The sequence below is a fragment of the Falco punctatus genome (genome assembly GCF_963210335.1).
Source record: "Falco punctatus genome assembly, contig: scaffold_33, whole genome shotgun sequence".
Classification (NCBI taxonomy): Eukaryota; Metazoa; Chordata; class Aves; order Falconiformes; family Falconidae; genus Falco; species Falco punctatus.
In genome coordinates, this window is record NW_027660146.1 from 889550 (window position 1) to 898601 (window position 9052).

The window sequence follows — 9052 nt, forward strand, 5'->3', positions numbered from 1 at the left end:
AGGGCTCTCGAATCGCCTATCTGAGCGACATGCAGCGAATCCCACAGAACTTTGAATGATCTGCTGAAAGGAAGCAGGAGCCGGCCAGAAATCCCTCCGGAGTTGAGAGGTGAGCTGTGGGAAATCCGTAATGGGGAATCAGGCTTCGTCCCCAGAAAGAGACGTATATGGACTCATGAAGGGTCTTCTAGTCAGATCCGGGAGTCCGTGCCTCAGTTTCCTCAAATGGTGACCCCTATGGTGGTGTTCCGAAGCCTTGGAAGAATAAGGACGGAAAAAAGACAGCTCATGGAAGAGGGCTGTGTTCCGGAGGAGACGTCTTGGCTGAATGATCGTCTTGCTGTCTGGACCAGGCGGACAACCTAAACCCCGAGGATAACACCTGTATTCATCGAGACAGGTGAGCAGCCAAGAAACTTTAGAGACTTTGAAAGAATGAAAGTGTGTACATACAGCAGCCGATTGTATGATGCTGCCGCGGAGGGGAACTCCGTGTCGGGAATGCATTTAGCACCTTGGTGGCAAATTCTGACTACTCTTTGCCAAGTGTGGACTAATTCTACTAACGGTGCTAAACCAGAGGAAGCTGTAAATTCCACCGACAGCACGACTCTTCTCAAGACACCGTCAGCGATGGTGATTCCGTCCACACCTCCTCTGCCCCCAAAGCTTCTGTCACTGACTGCAGCGACCCTCACAACACAGGACCAAGCACGGGAACAGGACAACTCGGACAATGATTTTATTGACACTGATAAACCTTTTGATCCAGGTCCTATAGATCTGGAAAAGGAGCTAGACCTTTCCCCCACCCCCTTGTCTCTCCTGATGCATTGATTGTATTTTTGGGGAGGGTGAAAGGGGATCTGAGGGATTGGTGGCAGGAATGCAAGTGGGAAACACTTAAGTGATGGGTTTTGGGAGTCGCTATGGCATGTTCAGTATTTTGTCAGACAAATCAACCTGCAGAGTGGCAGCCTGTGCAATACGAGGCTGTTAAAGAGTTAAGCAAAGCAGTGCGGGAAGGGAGGATTCATAATACATTTGCTATGTCCCTTCTTGAGGTGATGGCAGAGCCTTATACACTCACACTGCATGTTTGGAAGTTATTGCTTTGTATGGTACTAACTGATACAGTATATGATGTGGTTATCTGATTTTTGTGAGCTATGTGTAGTGGCCTTGACTGAAAACCTTAATCGGGGAACTGCTGTTAACTATGAGCAGTTGGCTGGAGAAAATTAATTGTGCCGATTCTGTGACTCAGGCAAGGTATCCCAGGGACAACTGTTTGCAAATGAATGAGATGGCTATTAAGGCAGTCCGGATGCGGGAGTCTTGCCACAGTCTTGCCGGGTCCTAGAGAGTCACCAACTTTAATACTAACTTGATTGATTGGCTTCAGAATATTTTGCAACAAGTCGAACATCAGGAAGCTCAAGGGTTGCTTTTAAAACAACTAGCTGTGATAGTGTCAATGAAAATTGTAAATGGGCAACTTTCACAATCGCAACCCCAACATGTGTCAAGTGATTGTAACGCAGAACTCACAGCAGACTGTAATTCTCAGGCTGAGTTCTGGAATGCAGCATAACAGATTTTTGCTTCTCTAATCTCTTCTGTAAGAATAGTACACACTCTTAACTTGCTTAGTAAATTAGGCTGCTAGCTTGCTAAACAAAGTAATACTACAAATACTATTTTTTTTTTTCTGGCTTATTAACAGATGTTGATTCTGTCCCATCATATGTTGCTACAGAACTGAGTTGCTATTGATTTTTATTATTAGCACAGGGACACAAGTGTGAAGACTTTGATAGGATGTGTTACGTGAATCTGAGTGACCATTGTGAATTAATTTACAAAAGTATACAAAACTCAAAAGCCTTGAAACAAAGATCTGCAGCAGAGCCAGGGGCGGGATGCCTTTGGTCTCTTCTCACGGCTGGGAAACTTTGGGCCATGACTCAAAAGTATTACAGGATTTATTATAATTATCTTTAACCACCTTATTGATGTTTGCCTTATGTCTCCCATGCTTTTTTTTTCCTGTATTCAGTGTTTAGTTGATTGTAACATAAATCAGGTCATGGTCACCCAGCTACACACAACCTTTGCCTTGTCGCAATTAACAAGCAAAAAAGAGGAGGATAGAGAATGTCTGAAGAGAGAGATAGGAGAGGAAACTGGAGAATATTTTGACCTAACAAGAAATGAGAGAACAGCTAGGTATTGTGAAGGAGAATAGGAAAGATAAACATGGTTATCTAGTGTTTAATAGGTGTCTGCATGCTTGTAGAGATATATAGCTATGTAACTACATGAATGATTTCTGCCCTGAGCCTGGTGGAGCATACAGCTGCGGTTTGTGTCCAGGCTCAGAGATGTAAATAGGGGATTCTCTGTTGTGGTGAAAGTGTTTCTCTTTGCATAAAAAAGAGAGGGAATGAAGGGAATGACCCCAGAGGTATGTTCAGAGCAGGCATGCGATGTTTCGAACTTTTTGACTGAAACAGTTCTTGTTTGGTGTGCCCTTCCACCTATGTATAATGTTAATCCAAAAGAAGATGATATTGTTTACACTTTGAATGTCGATAATTGTCTTTCTGTAGATGTTAATGTAGTAGGAGGCTATGATGGGAACATGTCGCAGCGGTTCTTCTCTTATCCGGAGTAACAGCAGGGAAAGCATTAAAGAGTTAGATCACCTTGTTTGGTAGGCAGTTAAGAATGTGAGTCAAAATCGCCACTGTTTTTTGTTGTTGGTTCAAGGACATGGCTGTGAGCATTTGGATGGTATGTCCTGCGTGGATTTTAGGCGTCCCATTGCAGCAACATGTTATCAAAATCTGAGAAAATGTCAGCCTTTTTGGCATCCATTCACTCAATTTGCAGTATTGTTTGTTTGCTATTACCTTGGTTGCTGTCATGTTTGCAAGGGGCCTGCAGAACATGGCAAACCTGGTACTAGCTGTTAAAAAACAAAAAGGGGAAATTGTAAAATTGTACGGAACAGAGACAGTGGGTTATTTTTACACTGACAATATGTCTTAGTTGCTTTTTTAATTTGTTTTATTACTTATACCTTGTCTTTTACAATGCTTACAAAAATTAATAACTCGTTCGATTTCAGGGGTTCTTTTTGTGCAACAGGAAGGGGGAGATGTAGGACAAGGTTTCAAGGACAAGAGTCCAAGTACTGATAGCCTGATGAATAGAGACTTGTTAGAACTTGTAGGGCACAAGCCCTGGGAACCAAGGAACAAGCTAACTGCAGACCCCTGAGCCTTTACAGCTGAGGAGGCAGCCAGACGGACAGAAAAACAAGTAGCCAGATAAGGGAACGGATGGCGCCGATATGTAACTTTGTTAATCAAGAAAGCCGCCTAGAAAGAAACTCCCTAACTTTGGAATAGAAATTATTGCTATGTCAAGATATACTAATAAGTTCCTATTGTTCTAACGGTGTGCCTTAAATATCAACCAATCCGTGTTTTTCACGCTTAAGATTTAACCAATCAGTGTGTAATATGTAGAAGGTAGAAACGTATATAATTGTAAGAAAATCACTAATAAATGGACATTTGCTTGCATCAAGCTGCGTCCCGTCTCTTCATTCGCCGCATTTGAATGTCTCTCATCCTTTTCTCTTTCTCTTTTAAATAGCCCCTTTGTTAGAGGAAGAGGGGCAGGCATCTCCTCAAAACTGTAGTTGTCTCCTCAGAGCTGTGTGCCTATGTGACCAGACACCGCACCCATGACTAGTCACCATACCCACATTCCTGAGTAGTCATATACAATCACAGTCGGTGTTCATCGTCCCCATTTCACACTATTTCTCCATATCATCAGCAGCAGGATGCACAGCAGATAGGAGAGCAAATTAGTTCTGTCTTACCAAAATGTAAATGGAGGGGGGGAAATTCAGAACTTAAAGTGTTTCTCTTTATTTTTCCTGCATCTAATTTTTAAATGTTAAGAGAAATAACACAAGAGCTTTATTTTTGCTAATGCCAGGCAACCGGAATCTGGAATTTAAATTAATCCTTTACACACTGCCATTTGGGGATCATTTCTACCAGATCCAACAAGGATACAAGGGATAGGACAAGAGGAAATGGCCTCAAGTTGCCCCAGGGGAGGTTTTCAGTGGACATTAGGAAAAAATTCTTCACTGAAAGGGTTGTCAAGGACTGGAACCAGCTGCCTAGGGAAGTTTCAGGGTAGCCTCACCATCCCTGGAGGCATTTCAAAGATGTGTAGATGTGGTGCTCAGGGACACAGCTTAGTGGTGGACTTGGCAGTGTTAGGTTAATGGTTGGACTCAATGATCTTAAAGGACTTTTCCAACCTAAATGATTCTATGATTCTATGCTGTTCAAAATGACCTACAGTCTTCCTTCAAAAAAGAGGGGGTATACTGCTGTTTCAATTGTACTGGTTATTGGGTAATCCAGCCTCATAGCACTCTTTAAATTAAAGTTTACAAGCACCAAGATATCCCCCAGTGACTGCACTTTAGCGAGTTTGATACTAAGCTATACATTTTTCTTAACGTGATTAGCAGCATATCTCAAGCTATGTTTGAACATATTCTTAGGTGAATGGGAGATACTATCAGATTTTCATTAGACAGAACACGAGTATTCTAAAAAGCCAAACTCTAACAGAATACACAGCACAAGCATGTGTTTCTGCCAAGATATTTTCTATTAAGCAAATCAAATGCATATGTTCGTTCTCTCCCTCTTCTGTCCATACTTAAAATCCAGGCAAATTTGCAGAAGAACAGCGCAAAGAGCAAGGTGTTAGAACTTACAGAGAAGTCCCACAACTGCTCTCGCACACGCAAAGCTACGTGCTTACCTTTGCACTCCCATTTGTTACACAACACACTTTGGTGCCTGGGAATTTGATTGATTTAGATTCGCCCTGACAGAAGGAAACTTTTTTTTTTAACCGTTTGACCTTGTTTCACTTCTAACTGGAAGATCAGTCCTGCCAGGAAGGAGAGGTGAAACCTCACGACAGCTAGAGGGTGAATAACCTCTCTTCAAACTTTAAAACTCTGCGTATGACGTTTCCTTTACAATTTGTACTCCACCTGGCTATTAAAAATGTATGAAAAGCACAGCAAGAAATCAAGCCGACCGTTAGTACAGAAGGTGCCAGCAGTTCCTCCTCGTTTCGCGAAAATCCAGCCCTCATACTGAGGCTGCGGGACCAAATCCTGTGCAGCTGGAAGCGGCAGCGAGCCCTGGCCCTGGGGAAGGGCAGCTCAGCACCCTGCAAAGACGAGGTGCATCGCTCCCCTCCCCGCCACCCCGGGATGCCACACAGCCCCGATGCCGGGCAGCGGCGGCAGCACGGGCTCGCTGACGGTAATGGCGACCCTCCTGCCTCCCCCGAACGCATAACAAGAGGCGAAAGCACCGTCCGGGCCGGCGGGCAAAGCACCTGGAGCCGCATCTCCCACCCCGGCAGGACCGCCACCTGCTGTGCTGCCACCCCCCTCGCACCCAGACGGGGGGCAAGCCCCAGGAAGGGCCTCTGTCGCACCAGGACGTCGCGCAGCCCCTCCGAGCGCCGAGGCCGGCTGGGGCTGGCAGCGACCGTCTCCTCGGGACCTGATGCTGCCGTCGAATGGCCGGATCCCATCGCCCGCCGTGCAACAGATCGAGATCCCGCACGGCCGAGGGACCAGGCACACGTCTCTGCGGGGACGGGAGCTGGGGGGCAAACCCACAAAGCTAGCACAGCTCTTCGCAACAGGAAGATACTTTATACACCTGGAAAAACCGTTTACGATGACCTTTAGTCACACTTAATCCTCACTGGGTCTTACGAGCCTCGTCCCCATTTAAAGGCACAGAGGTCTTTAGTTTCACTAAAGTGTTCATGCACAGTTCAAGTAATTTCTGTTTGGTCTCATTAACCAATTGGTTCTCCTTGAGCTTACCTTATACCCCAGCTTGACCCATGGCATCTGTTCCCTCTCCCGAGGCTGTGTGCTGCCAAGCGCCTGCAACACGCTATGTCCTCCGGACCCTCTCCTGTGCTTCGCTGCAGACACTCACATATTTTCTCTACGTTGCCACTGAAGGCGAAGAGCTGCCTTCTGATGACCACCTATGTGCAAGCCGTCGGTCCGCAACGCTTCCCGGGGCACCGGGGGCTGCCTGCGGCGCGGCGCGGCTCGGGGCCGGGGGCGGCTCTGCGGGGGCTGCCTGCGGCTGAGGCGGAGCCGCGAGTGCGGAGCCGCAGCGCAGCCCCCGGGCTCGCCCCCTGCGGAGGGCTGCCCGCTCCCTTCCCTGCGCGCTCCCCGGCGCTCGCCGCCTCGCTCCGGCCTCTCCCGGAAAAGGGGTCCGGTCTCCGGCTGGCAAACGCCTGCCCCGAGCCAGGCACGGCCAGCGCTGCTGTCGCAGGAGTGTGTCGGGGCGAGGGGCGGCGGCGAAACATCTCGAACCTCAGCAGCGACAGCCCCGACCGCGCGGAGACCCGGCAGCGAGCCCGGGCCCCCCGCGGGAGGCGGCTCCGGCTGACCAGCACCTTCACGCCGCACTCGCGGCCTCTGCCGCGGCCGTTCCCGTCCTCCGCAACCGCTCGGGGGGCGCCCGTCACCCGCAGCTCCCCTGGCTCACCCGCCCCGCTCCTGCAGCCGCCCCCGGGCAGGGCGGGGGGGGGACGGCGGAGCCCTCCCCGGCTGCCATGCGGGGTCTGTGGCCCGGGCACAGCGGCCCCGCTGGCGCACCCCGCAGCGAGCGCACCGCGGCGCAGGGGGGCGGGGGGCGGCCACCGGGTTCCAGCCACCGGCCGTCCCCGAGGGAGGGGCGGGCGGGGTCGCTCCAGCCCACGGCACCGCCTGCCGGACTGCCCACAGGCCGGGAGGGGTGGCCCCCTGCCCCGGGTGTCCCCCCACCCCCCGAGCCGCCCCCCTCTCGCAGCCCGGGCTGCTGCCGAGCTCCTCTGCTGAGAGCCCGAGGGAGATTGCTGCCCCCCGGGCCCCGCTGCCCACCCGGGGCTGGAAAAGCGCAGCTCACTCCCACCCATTGCCCTGCAGGACAGAGAAATCCACCGCATCACAGACAGGGTCGGCCCGGCAAGTCTCTGCCTCCTCTTTCATGAGGTCAAGGGTATCGTATAGTAAGTTTTCACTGTATTAACATTTCTCTTAATACAGGAGATAGGACTTCAGTAAGTTCCATGCTACTGCCAATAGTGTTGCACTGCAATTAATTTGAGAGAAATCTCAAATAATATCCTGCAGTAGGAGAGAAATTATTTTAAATTTGTTTTTGATTATGCTCAACTTATTTATTCAAGATTTTGTCAGCAAGCAAGCATTGCTGTTTTTCAGTCTTTGACAAAGCGGAGCTCTCCTGTTACCATTCCTCTGTCAGAACTCCAAGCAAGGATTACAAAGTTCGGGAGAGAAAAAATCCTTTAACAGACTGAATTGACAGGATTTTTTTGTGTGTATGTTTTCTCTTAAAATATAGATATACAGTGAAGGCCTGATGAAAAGGCATATAATAAAAGGATTACCAAAGTTAGCATGACATTCAAAAAACAATCAAACTCTTTTCTCTTTCTCTGAGCATTAGTTCATATAGTTGCAGTACTTTGAATAAAAATGGATCTTGACAATAGTCATACTATAAACAGTGGAAATGCTTATTATTTTTCTTGTGCTCACTGGAATCCATATATAATACAAAACACTAACAGTCAGACCACAGAGGATGCCAAGTGATTTGACATAATGAGTAACTGCTTTATCTGTCTTTGTCCAGGTGTTACTGTACAATACAAAATTTGCACATGAGTCCAAAGAACAGCAGACGTTGATGTTGGGATGCTGCATATTCATTCAGTTGTTCCACTTCAATAATGAGCTAAGTGGATGCCAGGAAGAATTTCTCCGGATAAAACCTTAAATTTACCAGAGGAGGGACCTAATTTGGCAGACTTTTAGTTACCACTCCTTATCCTTTGGTTTTTCCTGTGTTCCCAAAGCCTTGCTGATGTTACAGATTTTTTGTACTTGAACATGATTGTGAACAAGAGTTGGCCATCAGGCCACAAATCAATAGGCAGTACTAATGAGAGCAAGAGTCAAGTTGAAGTTGGTTCAGTCAGATTAAGCTTGCTCTTTGCTTAGCATGGTAAATGTTGATCTGCATCGATCATCAAGTTGTGTTCAGCAATCCTCTCAATTCCTCAGGGCTGCTACATTCAAACAGACTTTGTGCAGAAATCTTCAAACAAACAAACCCAAAACCCCCAATCCAAACAAAACAAAACTTTCATCAGTTCCAACTCCCTAACGTTTGGAGATTGTGTTAAGATATTTTTAGATCTGTGGGTGAAAAATTGGCACAGTGGCGCAGAACATCATCACAGATGAGTTATCTTATATGTCTGATTTTTTATTTTTTTTTTGTCTGCTTGCAATTTCAGATTTTCCGGAAAGGAAATTGGTTCAGTATCTCTTCCAAACATTCTTGCTGCTTGACACAGTGCTTTGCAAAGAATGACGAAAACACAGTCTATGCCATAGGGGGCAGATGATTAAAAAGAAAAGAAGCTTTGATCTGTTACTTCTGTGTCGTTCAAGAGTAATACCACTGTAAATGCTACTAAGATGTTACAAAAGTGTATATGAAATCAGAATATGTTACAAATATCAGAGGCAGAGACACAATAAAACATCAAAGAGCAATGAGAAAAAGGGAAAGAGATAAATGTAAAAAGAACTTTTGAGATAGACTAATGTTAGCACAAAGCAGATTAGTAGTTCTTAAGGTGGTGGGAGAAAAGATTCTGTTTAGTAGTATAGCATGTTCCAAAATAGAAATATTTTTGTGGCTACAATTTAAACTCGGTAAAATAGATTCATTAGAGCTATTTGTTCATCTATGTAAGTGCTTTGTGAGCCATGTAATTTTAAAAAAAGCTTGATAGATATTAAATATATCTTGAACCTATGAGTTAGTAAGATCTATCCGATAAGTCACGTATACCTAATTGCATACCCGTAGTTTAAACCAAG